Genomic DNA, 20,142 nt, shown 5'->3' with positions numbered 1-20,142 from the left:
AATTGTAAATCTTTCAGCATTTAAATTCTTAGACCTGATTGACCTCACGACAGTGCTTCAGACCAGCGCTTGTCTTGGTGTTGTAAAGCAAGCAAACTGTCATTACCCAGGCTTGAATCCCACTTCACAATCTGTTAGAACCAGCTAGGGTATGAGGCTTAAGTGGAACGCTCCAGTCAAGCAAGTGAACATCAAAAAACAAACAAAAACGTTTACATTTGCAGAGGTATTACCCATATTTATAGTCTGCCCTTTGAGTGTGTGTAACTGCTGGAGCAAGGGAAGGTAATGTGAACATAGTTGTAAGGCAATTATTACATAAAAGTGAAATATATGAACAGTGAATAGCAATAATAACTGGTGCTTGCCAGAATGGTGTGTGCTGAGGCTTTAGTTGATGCTTGTCATGATTTGGGGTCACAGATAGAGTTGTTTGGAGAGAGGGTTTCCTCGGTGCCCTGATAGCCCCTGCATATTAGGAACTGCACCTCGAGCTCTAGTCTGGCTTTTTTCAGGGCTCTGGGTAGGAATTTCCAGCAACCCTCTGCTTACAGCTGCGAGATGAAGGCTGTTTATAGAAAGCAATGTCAGCCTGCCAAGCACCACTGTCTACATGCTGTCTGTCTATGCCAGTGGCTCTGTCCCAGGGTAATTTAAACTCAACTCAGCAGAGGTTATTGACACCCTCATATTTCAGTTTAGCCACCCTAAGCTCCCCCACAGCCATTAGAAAGGCTGTCCAGAAAGCACTTTGGAACAGAAGCCAAATCCAGGAGCTCTGAAAATCCTGTGAAGGAACCTGCCTGTGCCCAGAAAGGAGAGGGAGCCCTGGGAAGATGGCTAGGTTGTGTACTCATATATATACTATATATACTATATATATACTATATACTGTATACTATATATAGTATATATAGCACATTACAAGCATTAATTCTTAGGACACATCCACAAAGTCAAAAAGTAATATTATCCCTGTTTTATATAGGCACAGAGAGGTGAGCCAAAGACAGAGTTGAGCCTGGAACCAAGTTTCCGAGCACTGTTTTACTTACTAGACTGGACCCCTTCCAAAGAAAGGAGGAGGAATTTGTATGTCACATTGTGAGCCAAAGCCCAAAGCCCGTAGAAAGATTCTCATGGATTTTAATGATTTGACTGCAAAAAATATGGGGTGTACATGAGCTTTCCTAAGAAATTTGGGGAAGTCAATCTTTAAAGGAGAGATTGTCACAAAGTCAGAAAATACTGAAGGGCACCTTCATAGAAAATGCCAGGATGTTCTCTTTCTCACAAAAGGAAAATGGATGTTCAGGGCACTTTTGTTCTGGTCTAACGTTGTAGAGCTCTCTCCTCTTGGTTCTGCTATGGCCTTTGCAATCACTACCCCAGTGGAATTCAGCATCTTTCTAGAAAAAAACAAAAACAAAAACAAAAAAAAAAAAACAGCTTTATGAAACATTGGTGAAGTGGCCAAGGTGATGTGATTAAGTGAAACAACAACAACATTTGTAAAGAGCGATGGGAGATAAATCGCTGTTTCTGGGGAGAAAAAGAAACATGAGATAATGAAGACCTAAAAAAGAATCTCAGTACACAAAATAGTGTCTACTTTCCCCAACCATAGTGGCCTCGGAACAGGAACCACTTCTTCCTACACTCCTGTACTGCAGATGGACATGGCTGTACTAAAGGTAACACCTCTCTGTCCCTAGCTCCTTGGTCTCTTCATTGTTCTTCAATGCCAGTGTTCCCTGAGAATTAGATCGTGGCACTGGGAAAGAAGTGCTTTTTTCCTTTGCTTCTTCTGCCATTGATTCACAGCCATGCTTTTTCTCCTCAGCTTCTCATTGTTAAAACATAAGGGATGGTACTTATCCTCAGCAATAAGGTGATTTTTAAGAAGTGAAGAAATAAAAAATATTATTGTTTATTAGTTCAGGTAGTGGAGCGGAGAGAACTGTCTAAAGCTCCTTAAAACAATATTTCTGAATGGAAGTGTTAGGTGTTTAATACGGAAGTAATGAAAGTAAAATGAGGTGTGTGGCAGGTTTCCTTCCATGTTGTCTTGCTGAGCCACCTGGGAAACTAGCAGTCCCCGAGTGAAAATCATGCCATTGCTTTAAACTCACAGCATGCACTGAAGCACAGCTAACGCTCTCCTGTAATTGTTTCCTGAATGTTGAAAGCAGCCAGAAAGCCCACATGCATGCATACTTATATATGCTCATTGCTACTCTTAGCCTGATGGAAATTTTATAAATTGCTTACCCTGTCTGAAACAGTATTGCTTGCAACCAAACATCAACACATTGATTTGAGCAACAGATCTAGGAGTTGAAAATGGGTTATATGAAACAGCAGGCTTAACAGCTGAAAGCATCAAAGCTCCCAGCCTCCATGCTGACCAGCTGATGAGTTTTTAATTCCTTCTCTGTGGCTCCTGAGATGCAACAGACAAGCAGGGACAAATTTGGAAGCTACTCCTGTTGACCTTTATGTATTAATGGAGAAAATTTGCACCTTCTGCCAGAAATGGAAATAATCAGTTGGTGTACTTATATGGAGCTCTAACGGTCATTTAAACATGGTACATGTACTCATTTTGCAGATCTATTTTTCTCTTATTGAAGGTGTTTACAATGAGGACCCACCCACACTTGCTGCAGGGGACATCAACATGCATCTGTCACAAATTATTTTTTCACTTGTATGTATGTCAGGTAAACTGTTGTCCCAGACAGTAAAAGCAGTTGTGTCCATATTCCTGAAGACAAGATCCAGTTCTATAACACCTGCACATATGAAAATCTCTTAGATCCTCTTCAGAGAAAGTCTTTCTTACTATACTTATTCTAATTCAATACGCTTTGTACTAGATCCATCAAATAAGAGAGGGAAGGAGGAAAGAATTTAATTTTTCCACTTGAAAAATTATAGATCTGTATTTCATTCCTCTCTCTTCCCACATTACACTCATGTTTAATTTAAGATATTAACTGGTTTTAAATAAGGTACTAAGATTCAGTTAAAGTACAAAATATTGTTATTCATTCAGGATGAATGAATTATTCTGAATATCTGGAATGAGAGAAGAAAATGATTTTAATGTTAACAATGGGCTAGATCCATAACAAAATAACTACAATGAAACAAAAGGAATGCTTCACCAGCTTCTAGTGAGTGTGATTACATTCCTAGCTTAAAACAGGCTGTGGGTACAAGAGAATGCATATTTCAAGCCTATAATACTTCTGACTCAATGAACCAGAGGAGTCAGTCAAAGGTCTCATATTGACTCTAATGAACACTGAATCAGCAACAGATACAAATTCTTAAATTCAGCATAAAAAAATATGAGTTTTATCCCAATCTAAGAGACCCTTTCAGTGGTGCCTGTTCCTAAATTTGTCAAATGTTTCCATCACATGATTCTCTGAAGAGCATGACTTGAATGGAAATGCAGGATGTGGTCTACGTGAGGTTCAGTTTAAGGTGAGCTGAGAGTGGGCTGAGGGTGAGGTTTCAGACAGGGTTTATGTAAGAGTACTGTTGTTTTGTCATTTTAAAAGTGTCTAGCAAGCTTTTATTCCAAAAGCAATTGCAGTTGCTTATGCTTTAAAACAGGGCACTGAGAGTGAGGACAAGAGGCATTTGATCAAGACTTTTGCTAAACCTCTGAGAATATCCTGAAGCTGGTCTGTTACCAGCACTTCAAAAAAATCACTGCTTACATGTACTCAGGAAAACCCTCTTAAGGGCCCAGTAGCTAAAGACTTTAAAGAGTCTGTTCTCATTCAATGCACTTGAGCCTCTCAGCTCTTCTAGTGCCATCTAGAATAATCCCACACAACAGAGAAGGAGCCTGCATTGCTTCACAGTGCCTGCTTGGGACCACTTTGTCCATTCAAAGAATGACAAGAGCACAGAGGCAAAGTCAGGATTTCAGTGCAATTGGTGTTCTCAGCTACCAGCCGTACTGGGGGCGACAACCAGAAGGGTCATGTCTCTGTTGTCAATGTAATCAGGTAGATTGAAAGAAAAGGAAAAAAAAAAAAAAAGAAAGAAAGAAAAGGAACACCAAAAAAACATGCCACTGGAATGATAAGGGCACCCAGAGTGTCTTAGAATGGATGAATAGCTTGAGAGAAAAAGGCTGCAGAGACGAGGAGCAGAAAGACTTGAAAGAGGAGCCCAAGAGGATTATGACTGGGAACAAGGAGTGCAAAAAGGCTGAGAGCTGATGAAGGATGGAGCTGAGCAGTGATCAATGCAGGGAGCAGTTGACAGATTGAAGAAATGAAACTCTTAGCATCTGCAAATCTATTGTAAAAAGTAAACATCGTACATACAAGCCTCCTAGCTACAGGGTACCAAGTTAACTCACCGAGTTCGTGCTGGACAAACTTGGGCATGCTGTAAAGATAATAAGAGCATTTATCTGTCATGAATGTAAGCTTATAGATTGATAGATCATTTGATCTCTGTGACTCTATTATGGATTTGCTATTAGCTTTCATCTTTAGCCATGCTGACAGAATCAAAAAACATATTTATTACACTTGGTTGGTTTTAATTGACTCTGCATTTTCTGTGAGTACAGCTGGAATACAGATAAGCTGCAAAAGATACTGACAATCTTCCAGTTTATTCTGGTTTATTCATATTTTTCTAAAAAAAACAAAACAAAACAAAAAAAAAACCTGAAAAGCATATCACAGATGCATTCTTCTGTAAAAGCATTATGTAAGTTTTGAAGGAGAATAAACTAGCATTAGCCATACAAGAGAGAAATGTGCTGTGCAAAAAGAAAGAAAGAAAGAAAAAAAAAAAAAAAAGCTTATCCTCTGGGCTCAACGAACAAAACAGCTCAAAGCCAGCAAATCAATGATTTCAGAGTTCAGCTAAGACACTACCCATAGAGGGAATGGATTTGCAAAATGTGAATTCTTCCTATTTCATATGGCTCTTATCACATTAGGGTGCTTTTCAGTATTAAGGCACACAGGAGTCTGATAGTATACAAATAATGTGACAGAGGGGCTGGTCTTTAGCTATATCAAAAAAGTAAATTTGCTGATTTGCTGAAGGGGGAATCCACCTTATCTGGACATCTTTGTTGTAGATGTCTGCATGCGAACTAGCTGTCTTGACTTAATGTGGATTAAATCAATATAGTCAACAGAGCGGAGGGTGTGATTCAGCCTAAAATGGATGCCAATATTTGATTAAACAAATTGCACGCCCAACTCTTTTGGCTACACTGACCTCACTGAATAAATGGGAATCTAATGAGTTCACTTGATGTAGAAAACTCCATTGGCTGGATCCACAGGACCTCTTCACTGTCAGAGGCACCCAGGTGCCATCCAGGTTCCTAAGGAGATACAGCTTATGCAATTACACTAATGGTCAATTCTAATAAAGTTTGAATGCTAGCCAGTTTCATCAAAAATGGTCAAAATGTAGACCTCAAAGATATTCATTTTTTACAGGTTTCCTTTTGAGGAAGGGAAGGTGGGTGAGTAAGAGAATCAGAACAAGATTAAAATCCCACTCAAAAAGAAAGGCTAGAGAGTGAGCTCAGCCACAATATCAGACACCTGAGAACCCTCCATGGAGAAAGCTACAGGAAAATAGACTTTCCATAAACCTCCTTTGGGGTATGTCACTGTTGTAACCTGTCTTACATCAGCTGGAAACTACCAGACAATGTATCAGTCCTGGAAATAAAATAAAATGCCCTGGCCTTATAGCACATCAGAAAGAAAAAATACAAGCTGAGACTCAGTGTAGCTTGGGTGTGAGCGAAATTCGTGGAACTTTGGCTCTGATTTCAGTAAGCCTTGATTTCATACCTTGTAGCTTTGTTTTAGAGAGGAAAGCCTAACAGGAGAGGCACACGTAACAGTTTGGTAGGGTTTTCAAACCAGTGAGAAATCCTTAAGTCAGGCCAACAGACCATCTCTGGCACTTGTTACCTCTGCATGAGATAGCTTCACATTGCAGATGGAGGTGTCTGTTCTGCGACCCACTAGCATGGATTAAAAACTGCAGCCTGTGAGAAGACAAATGTGGGCTGTTTCTTACATAATTTGTTTGTTTTGTATTGGAGAGAGGTCATAGGATTAACCATTTCAGTGCTGTCACCTGCTTTCACAGCGTTCATTCACCTTGAATGTAGGTTTTTCATTCCTGTGTGTAGTAGGAAAAGGCTGAGGATTTTGGCCACACTGATTCTGATTTCCTAAGAAAAACTACGCCAGCACCCTTCATGGCAGCTGGGTCGGAGACCTGAAGGGTTGCCAAACTGAGCCTGGTGGTCTTAGAAGCACATAGCATTGTCTGATTTAAAACTCTGTAACCTACAGTTCTCACCTGCAAACCACCGTGTAGCTTAAAGGTATAGGATTTTGCCAAAGCCCTAGAAAGCAAACAAATTTCAGTTTCCCCTTAAAATTGCTTCATTTTTCCATGCTTGCTCTCCTCCCACAATTTGCCTCTGCCCAGGCACCATTAATGAGACTCCCAAAATTTGTCCTGAGGTTCAGCAATGGCTTGACTACAAACCTGTTGCTGCACTAGTGCTGGAGCAGAGCAACTCCCAGGGCTCCCGTTTGCTTCCTGATTTCTCTCCTTGCTCCACCAAAGAGATCTCTGCAGTTCATCACCTGTGATGTAGGATTCTTCTCCTCTTACAGCTGTGGGGCTGGTGTAGGGTGGAGTGCCACAGCCCAAGCCTCCCTCCCTCCCTTTGCTCCCCACACATCTGTACAAGGGGCAGAAGAAGGTCGCCTGCTCTCCTCTGCCATGTTCCTGCCCCATGAAGCAAGCTGTGGATTTAGAAGGATATGCCCTTGAGGGGAATGCAGTCTGGATCACAATCTGGCATGTACGATTCCTAACCTACTTTTTTTGTTGTTGTTGTTGTTGTTGTGTGCACCTGGCCTTGTGGTTTTCCAGCTCACATTTTTCAATCAGTGTTCGACAGAAGAATCTGGGGCAACTATCAGAGAACAGCATTCTTTGCACTCCTGCTGCAGCATGGACAGTGCTGCTGATGTTCCTGCGGTCAGGAGAAATTTTGGCAGATGTGGAGCTTCTCCCTGATCAAAGCAAGGAAGTGCAAGGAAAGAAAAGAAATCCTCATGTCTGGTTCAGTTTTGTTAACAAATACATGGAGTGACTCTTGGCCGGTTCCTGAATTCTTTAATGAGATTATTATTCATTCATGCTGGCTTCAGTGAAATTTAGGATAAAAGTATTAATCTTAAATTGCAATAAGAACTGTAATAACAAAAGAGCTTGTTATTACAAGGCACCCAGGCCACACAGAAAGCAGAATATTCAGCACTGACCCTCCCAAAATAAATCAGATCTAACTCCTCCTGGAGTGAGAGAGGAGTACATCCCTAATGTGGACTGTATCTTTCAAGAAATAATAAACCTCTATCCAAAAAGAAATGCAAAAGAGTTTTAACTCTTCCTTGACCAAAACCCACCATGGGGTTTTCTGTAGTGGTGGCAGCACCTTCAGAGTGTATTTCAACCCACCCAGGACATGAACTGCCATTTGGAAGTTCCTGTCTTCCTCCACTGACTGTAAAGGAAACCAAACAGGAATCTCACTTTGTCTGCCTAAAATTAGATATGAAAATTTTTCTTCAGTGGAAAAAATTGGAAATTGTCTTATATCTTCTGGTGTTGATCCAGACACATCACCTTTCCAGTATAAAAATGAGAGGCACAACATCTGGAAGGCGAGTGGATCAAGCAAGGAGGCGGTTCTCCCCATGAAAAAATTAGAGGTGTTTTTCCTTGGTGACCTCCAGAACCTCATTTCAAAATTCTGAAGGTAGTTTGGTGGATGTGAACAGTTTTATGGGTTCAAAGGGCAGATGCACTTTTTCGCAGAAGGCAAATCTACTGACAGCTAATAAATCCAAAGAAATTACCCCCAGCACAGAAACCCTCTGAGCTGTAAATTGTTGGAGGTTGCGAGCATGTTCCTGGGAGGCAGCAATATGCACTTGTTCGATTTTTGCTGTCTTTCCTAGGCACCAGCTTTAACCACTGCCAGAGAAGCCTACAGGGAAGGTTCACTGTTCACAGTCCACCTACAAATTAAGATCTAGATTCTCTCTGCTGGTGCACTCATGTCTTCCTACAGAAACCAAGCAGGAGACACTGATTTGTGCAAACCACAGAAGTAGTGTCAATGCAGTAAAAGCTCGTTGTCCTGTAAACAGCTACTACAAGGTACAGAGAGCTTCAGTGGCTGTCCCACATCATGCAGCTGTCCGTATGGTGCCCGAAAACCTTTTTCGGGTCCTAGTCAGTTTGGCATTCTTGTACACTAGTTCTCTGACTAGAGTTTTGACTTGGATGAGTCAGGATGATAGAGTTTTGACTCTGACTAGGATTTCCCAAGGACTTTTTATGTAGAAGGATCTCATTAGCCAAAATGTCTCCTCCTGAATGGTTTTAAACAATTAACATGATTCTTTGAAAGAGTAAAGGATGAGTAGGGATATTTTCATCTGGCCTTTTGTAAGATGTTGCCATACATGAGAACAGAGGTCAATTTTAGTCAGGTTTAGGAAGAAGCAAATAAAGGATTGAATTACCAGCTATCTCCTAAATTCACCAGAAATTCTTAAAATTATTCATGTTGGCTCCTCCTCTGCTCTATCAACCATAAAATTCTCATGTCTGAGATTTGGCACCACAGAGAAGATCCTCACAAGAAGTGTCACAGACACAAGGTGTGCTTTGTCCTGCAGCACACCTGGTCCCTTCACCAGCTACCAGGCATGCTGGTGGAGAACACTAATAACGTTTGAGAAACACTACATAGGGCCTGTGTCTTCCCTGCCTTTATTACCAAGGAGTTCCCCCCTCACACTTCCCTACCATGAAGTATTTTGGCAAAGGTATTGAGGACCTGCCTGATATGCCAACAAACTCAGTTCTGCGGGTGATCGGATGGCTGAAATGCCATTTACTGCCTGTGCACAGAAGAATAAAGACAAAGCCAGGGCTAGAGAAAGCTGTTCCTTGTGCTGCACTGAACTGAGGGTGCCAGACCACAGGTGGCAAGGTCCTCAGGGTGTCCTGGAACAAATGGTGGTTAGATCCATGGTGGGCCATAAATCTGTGGTTGCACATAGCACACTGCTGTATCTCACCATTTATAATTTGTGCTAAGTGCCCCTATACATTTTGAATTAAACAGTTGTTGCCATAGCAATAGCCATTTACAGTGAGAGAAGGCAGCAAGCGTGTTGGGGATGTGAGGATCTGATCTGGCTCTTCACATAAAAATATATATGTATGTATATCTTTTGTTGTGAAGCCACATGAAAGGACCAAGCAAATGGCTTATGTGAGGTCTGAGGGATGGACAGAGGAGACGGAAAGAGGAGCAGCTCAATGCAGTCTGGAGGTGTTTTGTCCAGGGTGCACTTTTACCTATGAGCTGGGTCAGAAAAGGAAAAAAGCCTGCATAATATTGACATTATATTTGGTCTCGTGCCAGCAGAAGTCACTCCCTTAGTCAGCATGAGGCATGTTTGTTACCGCTTTTGTGGGATATAACTTTCCAGAAACAGGAAAAATTGGCTTTCGTGGGTTTATTTTCATTTTTATAAAAATAAGAATTAAAAAATGTACTGCTAGCTCTTTAGTAGGAAATGCTTTTCAGCAATCTACTCCTTGTTTATATTAGATTATTTGCCAAGGCACAGGCTGCCAAAAAGTCAATCAATAATGCAGGTATTGTATTACTGCATTTCAGGTCATCTTCTAAGATTTTTCTTCGCTGCTAGCACTAGCATTTCTGATGGCTCTGATTAGAACTCCTATCTTTTTATTTTTGCTTTAAGACACCTCTTTGTAAAGTGAGAAAACTTTATGAAAATTCATAGAGCTTATATACCCATAAAAAAACAGTTAGGACAAAGTGCAGCCCGCGTACCTGAGTATGTTTCACTGGGGACTTTGGCACAGTTTAGTCTCCCTCTGACTAAATCTGGCTAATAAGTGGAGATAAGTGTCATTCTCCCTTGACCAGCAAGTGCAGGCAGTGCCTGAAGTTAAATGTTTTGGGGATTCTCAGCCTAAGAATGAGCAGCATTAAGTGGTGCAGAAGAGCAGGCAGTTTGCATCACTGGCTGGGAACCAAATTCTGTCAAAGTCTCAGATTAATCTGCTTGTGGATGGTCTTTTTAAAATCCATATATTCATACCAGAGCATCCAAGTTTGAAAAATATAGCCATAAACCTACTGTGGCATAACTTCTCTGCCCATGAGACGAGACAGGGTCATGGATCAGAATTAAATGCTATTGGGTTCCCGTAAGTGTACACGATTTAGGATTTGAAAATAATTTGAGCTCAAAAGAGAGAAATAAAAGTGAATGTCTAAGCACAGTTCTGTGTTGTTGCTTGTTTCTCAGTAAAAAAGAAACCACCAGACCCTGTTCCCTCTCGGTGACATTACCTGCTTCTAAGGGCAAGTCAAGTGAATGGCAGCTCTGAGAGACTGAGGATATTTTTTCCATCAAGCTCCCAGTGGTACTTTCTGGCAGAGACAAGGCAATCTCACACCTTTCTTTGTTGACTGGGGAATAAAAACACAAAGCAGAACTCTTAAGTCTTCAGAACCCATAGGTTTCTGTAGTTTACTGATCTACAACAGCTGTGAATCAAGTTCACTAAAATTTTTAGAACAATCCAGTTCCTCACAATAGCTGAATGAAGCTTTTGTTTCCAGTAAACTTCTGTGACATTTGTGATTAAAATTATAAAGCAAGTAAGCACAATTCACAATCAATTATGTTTTATTAATGTTTTTTTAATACACGCCACAGCCCAGTAATCATGAAGCTGCTCAACAGTGTTGTTCTGAAATCAGCTAATAGCAGGATGTAATTTGCAGCAGTCTCTGTTCACTTACAAAACACTTGCTCCGTTAATTGTGATTTCACACTCCACTGAATGCTGTAGCCTGGAGGTAACATTTATGCGATGGACGAGTTACCAGTCTGGGCTCTGGTGCCTTCGTATGAGGGGGAAGGGATGAGGGGGAAGGGATCATTTAGAGAGAGGCTACTGTTGTTAAATTTTTAATCCTTTCATTCTGAAAAAAAAAAAAAAAAACTAACATAACACACCCCACACACAACACACACATCAGCAGCAAAAAAAGCTACAATCCACTGCTAAACTCTTCAATTCTTTCCTTTCCTCATAAACCTGAACAGTCTTTCACCATTTTGATCCTTTTCTACTGTTCTTTGATTTTATCAAGAGCATAACAAAACATATGACCAGCAGGTGAGACCCTATTCATGTAATCCTCCCAAAGCAAGTATCTGAGTTTTCATGAAAAATATTTCTGTGGCCTTTGAAGGTCTCCGGAGACATCCAGAGACATGTGTTTCTTAACAGGGTCCCAAAGTCAGAATAATCAGGAGATTCTCCTGAGGGAGGTCAAAGGTGCCTAAAATGTTGCCATATGCTAAGTGTGCAAGTTAGGCAGATTGATTCTCATCAGTAAATGGTTGGTGGTGGTGAGACAGAGCGCAGCACTGAACAGCCACGGGCAAGGCAACAGCTCCTGCTCTGAAGAGCTCCCAGTGCGTGTGTCAGAGGGAGAAATATTGCCTGATCTGACAAAGGGGAGAAACCATCTTGGAAAATTCACAGCTGAGTGTTTTGTACTGCTGTGGCAATCACGGAGACACAGCTCAGGTCAGACAGCGTTGGGATCACCAACCTCGGAAGGCTTTTCTTTGACTTGGGACCAAGTCACGGGTGGGTGAGGATGAGCCATGGAGGCGGCTTGGCCTACTTGCGGCCTTCGCCTTCGCTGTACCAGGAAAGTTTCTCCTGACCTGATGGTGAGGTGGAGTGTACTGGACCATATCTGAATGCAGCTACCTGGGGCTCCAGGCCAGGATTAGGTCCCACTGTCACCTTAGGTGACAGCAAAAATCATCCCTCATGCAGGTAAAGAGAAAGAGTACAGACAACTTTACCAGGCCTGCATGACTAACCCTGGCAGTGCTAGCAGCCAAACTGAATCTCAACAGAAGCACTAGTGAGAAAGGACTCTGCCCTCCACATATGCAGAGGTTCAGCTGTATTTTGGCCCCGCTGCCACAATGTGATGGAAATGTCTTGGCAGAGGAGCGATGAGAGTGAAATCTGGCAGCTCGTACCGATGCCATTCGGAGGGAGCCAAGAACGCGCAGGCAGAGCACATCAGCTGGAGATGCTCGCTGAGAGATATGGGCCCTGGAAAAACTCTGCAGATGTTCCGGGGTGATGACAGGCGGTTAGGAGCACAGGACAGAAATGAGCTCTGTGAGGGCAGGGTAAAAAAAAAAAAAGGAAGAAAAAAAAAAGTCATGGTTAAGAATCAAGTGAGAGAGAAAGGCTACACACTTGTCCAGAGACTAAATGCACAGGTACCCCTTAAGCAGACATTAACTTCACCAGCTAAGCTTCGCTTTCATCAAGCACAGGTATTTAAGCTCCTCTTACTAAAAGCTACATCGAAAGACATGATGCTGAATGGTTCACAACAACTCTACATTTGTGCCATACATTTATTAACTCTCTCACCCAGCCTTTTTCATTGCTGACCTTAGCATGGTGATGGCATCCCCGCAGCACCCAGCAGGAATAATTGCCGTGACATCTACAGGTCACTGAAGTCAGCTGCTCCTTTGTCCCCAAAGTCTTTGTATTCCCACTTTTCCTATTCCATGTGTTTCTGGGACCCCACAGGAAGACTGAGTCTAAAGTCGAATAACACACAATCAATAAGCAGACAGCACTTGTCTGTTCATCGCTGTCTCTGCTGATGTGCTTTCAGCTGTCGCCAATGCCTGGAAGAAATAAGCAGATGGATAAAAAGCAGTAGGATTCAGCTCAATCCAAAAAAGACAGACGGGAAGATGGTGGGACTTGCAAAGGTCTAACCCTGCATTACATCAAGATTATTACACCACAAATTGTCCAGATGGTGCAAAGCCTCAGGCTCATGGCTGGGCTTCCCAATACACTTGAATATACTTATTGTCAAAGTACTGAAGAAACTCAGACGAGTTAGGAGACTGGATGGCCTGACCCAGATCTCTAGCTGTGGGGGTCTGCTTACTGCAGCTCTGTCTTCTGAGACCAAATTCACTATGAAGGGCTCAGCCAGTGCCAAATGCATTCACTTGATTTAATAAGAAGCAAAGACCCATATTTCCACATCACATTAATGTCCTGTAATCTCCACTGGCTCCTTGTTCCTCGCTAGGCTAAATTAATAGGTCCTGTTGTAATCTACAGAGTCCTCTAATATCTAGAAACTTCAAGAATATCACATCAGAGACATTTGTTTTCCTGTGAACTGAATATTTTAAATTCTATTTTTGAAACAGGATGAATATGCCATAGATTTCTGAGGCAAGGGCTGGGCATCTGTTGTATGTTGACATTGTAGAAACCATAAAGCATCTCTTGTTGATGCTAACACTGCACAAACAGTAATGCGGTGTTCTGATTTCTTTTTCACTTTTTCTCTATCATAACAGAATATAAATTTGTATTTTAAGAGGAATAATCTCCTTTTACACTGACATTTTAAGTCCTGCTTTGGATGTCATTCTTTATATCGAAATCACCCCCCAAAATTTTAAGGTTTTTCAAATAGATCAGCAACAATTCTACAATATGCCATGCATGGTATAAACTAGTATCGCTTGTGTATTTACAGTACTGGCAGTGGTAATTGTATTAATTAATGTTTTTCAAGCACAGATCTCCAAGTTGAAATGCAAGGAACAAAATCACCTAGCTATAAAGCCATTTTTATCATTTTTTTTTCTCAAGGAAATAAAATAAAATAAATAAATAATTATAGATATAACAGCCAGAAAGTGAAAATCACTTTGATTTATTTTCAGCAAATTTATGCGTCAGCACCTGATTAACATTTCATGAAGGAAATATCTTCATTTTCATGGAAGAAATTTACTTGTTTTCTCTATCTCACTATCCTTTCTGCAACTTTTTTTCCTCTTCTTTTTGCTTCCTGATTCAAGCTATCAAATTTCAGCCAGCCAGAATCAGGATGTGAGCAATTTGTGTACCTGGCACATATCTGCCACTGTAAGCCTTGGGTTCCTTTAAAAATATTATTTTTTTCCAGAGGTGATGACACCCCTAATTATAATTGGTAAGGAGACTCAATCTTTTCTATCGCTCTTTTCCGATGAAATGAGACATCTTATCTTTCAGAGCAGTTCTCATCAGGCGTTAAGGTCAAGTTCTGGCAGAGCACATATAAATGTGCCAAATGTGTTGGATGAGCAATGCTGCTGTGCAAGTTATCCATGATCTCCGGGAGAAAGACATCGTGGCGTTTAACTTGTGTCAGTCCTTAAAGACACACCAGAATTTTGAGGCAGAATTGGAATTGTTTTAGAAATGTGCTTCCCTAGGCTGAGATTTGTAGGGCACAGCAAGGGCTGAGGGAAAGATATGTGTCCTTTGGGGTGCCCTTGGAGACAGATATATTGATGGAACTACTAGCTTCAGTGTTATAATGTGCAACAAGAGCACAGGCATGGGGAGCCTCCCCTGTGACCTTCCACCGGGCATAGCCCTCCTCTAAAGAAAGTTTATTAAGGGTGATAGGTGATACCAAGTTGACATATGGCTCCAGCACCACAATATCACATTATAGTCCTGAATAATGCAGTAAAAATCCACAACTGCCAAGAGAGAGCCACCCACAATAAATCTAAACATAATCTTCTCCAGCACCCACTTCAGCTCTTGTTGCATCCTCTCTCAGGAAGACGGGTAAACAGATAAGCCTTGCAAAACACTGCAAGGGGGAAAAATGTGGGACAATTTAAATAGCACAGAGTAGGGATGAGGAAAAAAAAAAAAACATCCAGAATTTTAGCCCATTCATGGAGACTGAGACATTTGCTAGTTAGTTAATGGCATTAAAAACCAGGTAGGAGATCTGAGGTACAATCAGTAAAGTTTCTTGTCCTGTCCTTAGCCTTATAAGTGGAGAACTGGAAAGTCTACAGCTGTTGGATAGCCTGCCAATGCCAGGCATTGGTACTGATATGGTGGAAGGTGTCAGAAAATTTGTCACCGCTCTATGAACAATCATACTCCACTTACAAGTCATCAGGCTAAACGAAAGATGGAATTGCATTTCTTTTCAGAGTTTGACACTTAGAAAAATAGACTGCAGTGCCCAAGGCACTAAGCCTAACAAGGATTCACTCCTGAACTGATAGCACAGGTGGATCTGCTCTCTGAGCTCAAAGCAAAAAGCCTGCAGAAGACCAGAGCTGTCATGTGGATATAGCCCTGGAAGAAAGCCACAAAAGAGATTTTGTTTTGTAGATGATATCGCTGGGATACTGAACGTGGAAAACCCAGACATCCTTTTTCTCATTCTTGTTGCTTTCACGGAAAGAAGTATGTGCACATCTATAGTAAATAAGCAAACTGGCACCCAGTGCTGAATTTGTGCAATCAGCTTTTTACAAGCACGGAAATAGTATGAGAAGAAAAAAAAAAAAAAAAAAAGAGAGAGAGAGAGAGAATATTACAGACCAAGAGACAAGCTTATTTTCAACAAAAGCCACACAGCTGCTTTCTTAACACAAGTGAGTCAGTTTTTCTGAGGGAAGTGCTGACAGAGTCCCCCAAGAGCAGATGTCACTCTCCCCTGGGGACCTTTGTGGTGGAAAGAGAAGGGGCTCCAAAGGCAGAGTGCCCAGTGAAGGTAGGTGTCTCACAAGCCGAGTGCTGCTGGCTGAAATTCGTGTAGGGAAGTGCTGGCAGAAGCTTGCTGATTCAGACATAGAAACCTTTCTCTTCCCGCCTGTTTCTGTTTATTTTTCATTTTGATATTTGGATTGCTTCTACGCCTAGGCTTTACATCTATTTCCACCAGGGATCCACAGTCTATTGGGCTGTACGTATTTTTAATAATTTTGATATTAAGGGAACACCTAGAACAACATAACCCTGCCCACAGCTGGAGTTAAAACATTAAACACAAATGAAAAATGAGAGAATTGCATTCAACAGGCACTCCTTTATGAAATGTTAACTTGCCATCCCCAAAGCATGCTTTTAGAGGGCTGTTATTGCAAAGCCCAGCTGGTATTGTCAGTGTGGTGAAATGGCAAGGGTCAGCTCAGGGTGCTAACTGAGTAGCATAGTTCAGGGCAGGAATATGACCTGTATTAGCCTGGAATAGGTACAAAATGTCTGTATATACATTTGTGAATTATGCAAGCTGCAGAGAAGGCATGTGGGAGGTGCATGCCAGAGAGAAAAGGAGAGAAACTGCGATGCGAGCCCATCTTTGCGAGCTGCTTTAAAATAACCTCCCTTCTTCACATCAAGCTGTCTGTTCGGTGTCACCATAGTGACTCCACTCACCGGCCACCCAAATCTCGTGTCTTCCTTCAGGTGTCACCCCAACGAGAAACCATTGCCCCTGGAAGCACCACTCCTTGAGAGCCCCGAGGGGAAGCCCCCTGAACCAAGCAGCCTTTGCACTAACGCTTCCACTCCCTGACCCACATACAACAGCTTTGCTCTTCTACAGGATGCTGCAATGCCTCTACACAGGCAGCAGGACACAGGCTACCAAGCCTGCAGAAAGAGAGAAACATATCTGGTGCTCAGCACAGCGTTCTTGGTAACTGCCTCCTGTTTATAAATGAAGAATTTAAACACATAAGACAGGATGATCATGTTTTCCTGGAAAGCAGGATGCTGCCTGTGTGGTGTCTCCCTACAGGGTCAAGACAGAGTAGTTTGTTTTGATTGTAGAGATTCTTTCAGATTAAAGAAAAAAAGATGAAAGTCCCTGGCTTGTATGTCTGGTGTAGATCTTCACAGGCATTGCCAAGCAGAAGGCTAAGGTGGCAGACCCCACCCATGGGCACCAAGCGGCGTGTCCCCAGCTAGAGCAGGATCCTGGGGCTGAGCCATCCCTGTTCTCCAGCCCCCGTGGGCTTCCCACTACCTCCTCCCTTCCCATCCCTGGACATCTTCAGCATTCCTCAACACAAAGTGTCAAGGAAACAGAGAAATGGTCATGCCTATTCCCAGCTCTCAGCTTCTCCAGTTGCTCCTTGACTTCTGCTGGGAATAATCCTCTTCTCTGCCATGATTTATGCATTTCCCTCAGCAGGGCAAGCTTCATTGGTAAAATATAGAAAATATAGAAATCCTTTGCATTATCTGTAGGGAAAACCATTTCTCCAAACCATAGCAGCATTCATTTCATATACACCCTCTTCATGTGCAATGTACAAACATTTTGAGATCCCTTTCTAATATTTACCACTGACTTACCTGAAACACAGACCCCTCAGACACAAATATGATGCAAGCTGAATGGTGACACCATTTGAATCAACTAGCACCTATGAAGGAAGCAGGGGGATGAAAACAACCTCCTTGTCATTCATGGTAAATCCGTGCTCTAGGCATGTCTTTGAGAGGTTTTAGAATACCTTATAGGTTTTCCAGGAACCATGGGGTGCAGGGCACTCAAAATCATGTTTTTCAATGCCTAAAGGGAAGCAGAGCCCTTTTCAAAGTTTGATAGTGATTGTGAGTGCCAATCAAATGAAAATCTGGACTTAGACTCTTCTGAGAATCTCATTTCATCTTTCTGTGCCTCTTTTTCCCCAAGTGTTAAACAGGGAAAAATATTTTATGAGTGTTGCAAGGATAAATATATGAATATTTGCTGAGATACAGTGATGATAGAAGCTACAGAAGTAAATAGGATGAATATTACAAGGGAAAAAAAAATAAAAAGGTCTGTTTTTATCCATATGGTGTATTAATGACTGAGAACAGTGGAAGTTGGTCCAACTGAATTATTAAGCACACAAAAAATATATGACAAATGTTACCCTTTTGTCTGTTAATTATTTGCAATTGGATATTGTCACCATGTTTATATGTCCTGTATACGCTTGAATATTATTTGACAAATTATAGTACTGTCTGAAACAGAAATGACTACTGAACACAGTTACTTCATTACTCCTCCTAACATTACAGAGAAAAGATATTTTCTTAAATTGGTTAATAAACCACATGTGATCAGCAATCTGGCTTGCTTATAGATCACTGGGAGATGATGAAGCTTGTTTTCTATTGATATATCACTTATTTCTGAACGGAAAAAGCTGCTGAGACAACCTGCAGCTCAGACTACACACATATTACAAGGATTGGAGAGAAAGACCTTTAATTGTGCATATGACACCTTTAAGAGAGAACTTTGTTGGAGTAAATATGAATAAAACACAATCTTTCACACAATTTGGTACAGCAACATTGAAATTGTACCTGGATAAACAATTGCCTTGGAATAAGCTTGCTCATCCACCATTCACTGTTAAATCTTAATTGTTGCTTATTTCAATTCTTTTGTGTTAAACATTTCTAAATTATAAATAGCCATGCAAGTGTTATAGTAATATATATTCTGCTAATAAAAAGGTAAGTACAGAAATAAATTATTAAAGTGATCTATTTAGATATTACCATACCTGATGTATCTGAGGAGTTGGAGCCACATTGACATATTTGAAGAGATATTGACAAGGAGTCCTGAGATAAATCATGCATCTATATTGCATAAATACATTTTCTGTATGAGTTACAGAATTGTTGCAAAATTATCTTCACTCTAAAGCTTGATTTTTCTCCTTTTAAGGTCCTTGGCAAAATATCTCGACCTTAGTGAGAGTAAAATTATATCCTAAGTACATACATCACTGCTCTGTTCTCCCTGTGATCCAAGCACTGATCTGTGATTAACATTAAAGAGAGCAAGTCCAGCTGTAGGCATTTTCATGCCCTAAGCAAGCATCAAGTACAAGATTCCTCCTTGTCATGTCTCCTCTTTTTCTCTTTCATCTCTTTTTTTTTTTTCTTTTTTGACTTAATTTGCTTGCAAGAAATTCTTTTGTGCCTTAAGGAGGGATGATTTTGTGATTAAGGCATTTGATGAAGATTCAGGTTCAATTTCCAGGCCTTCCACATAATAATTAGCCTTGGTAGGTCACTTAGTACAGTGCCTTGCAGAACTACAATGCTAGTAACAAAAACGGACCACAAACCATTCTCTGTTGCTGAGACAAACCAGCATTAAAGGGACAAAAGTCTGTGGCCACATCCAAACTGTTCATTGGGAATGGTGTCTGGTCTCTGCTTGCCCATGTAGCATATCCAGGCAGCATTTAGAAAAGTGCTGGTTGACCTGAGTCAAACCCCTGCCAGGGAGCATGCTGACGTTATAATGGCACAACATGGCTTTGTTTGTCTGTCTAATATACAGCCCTCATTTCCCACCTGGTAAAACAGGGCTTCTCCTGTGTTTCAGACAACTCGTGCCGCCCAAAAATAGAGGTGAAACCACAAGAGGAGGATTTCTTCCACCCTCTCATTGCTCAAGCAGGCTGGTAAAGGAGGGCAGGGCAGGTGGACTTCAGCCAGAGACTTTTGATCTGAAGGCCAAGTGCTGAGCACAGCAAAAGCTACCAGCAAGGAGATAGGAGATAGCACTGTGGCAGTGCTATAGCTGAAGGAATTGTAAGTAGAGTACAATCAACAATAAATAAATAAATAAATAAATAAATAAATAAATAAATAACGGAGAGAGAGAGAAAAAAGAAAAAAAAACTTACTAAGGGAAATCTAGGAGCAGCTGAGCAGCTGAAGATACAGTGAATAATAATGCATAAGACTCTGAGTCCAGAAGAGAGAGAGGATGAAATAAGAGGGCATGAGAAAAATACCAAGTGTGGTCTCTGTCTTTGTAAAATATAAAACATTGTTGAGCGGTGGTCAACATCAGATATATCACCCCATGTGCCTGTGGTCTTTGTGCATGGCTGTCATAGTAGATGCTTAGTCTGCAATCATTTATGGAGTGTGGAATAAGGTGCTGTATGAGAGCACAAGACAAATATATTTCTTATCACTTGTGCTGTCCAGCATTCCCTTAACATTGCTCTTGAATGGTTTATTAATAAAGGTTTTGTAACAGCTCACTTCTCCTTTCGCCTTTTC

The 20,142-nt window shown here is 41.3% G+C and overlaps 1 protein-coding gene and 1 long non-coding RNA gene across 6 annotated transcripts in view; one reads left to right on the top strand and one right to left on the bottom strand.

The window, feature by feature from the left end:
* Window positions 1-20,142, top strand: part of GRM3 (glutamate metabotropic receptor 3) — a 106,314-nt gene that overhangs the window by 40,883 nt on the left and 45,289 nt on the right. The window lies entirely within an intron of this gene.
* Window positions 948-19,425, bottom strand: LOC310891122. The gene is made up of 3 exons (XR_014577434.1): window positions 6,571-19,425; window positions 4,388-4,416; window positions 948-1,409 (listed from the first exon to the last, which is right to left on the bottom strand). It is a non-coding gene; the product is annotated as an uncharacterized lncRNA (long non-coding RNA).

This window comes from Anser anser (assembly GCF_964211835.1).
Source record: "Anser anser genome assembly, chromosome: 1".
Taxonomy (NCBI): domain Eukaryota; kingdom Metazoa; phylum Chordata; class Aves; order Anseriformes; family Anatidae; genus Anser; species Anser anser.
This window is presented reverse-complemented; position numbering and strand designations above follow the sequence as displayed.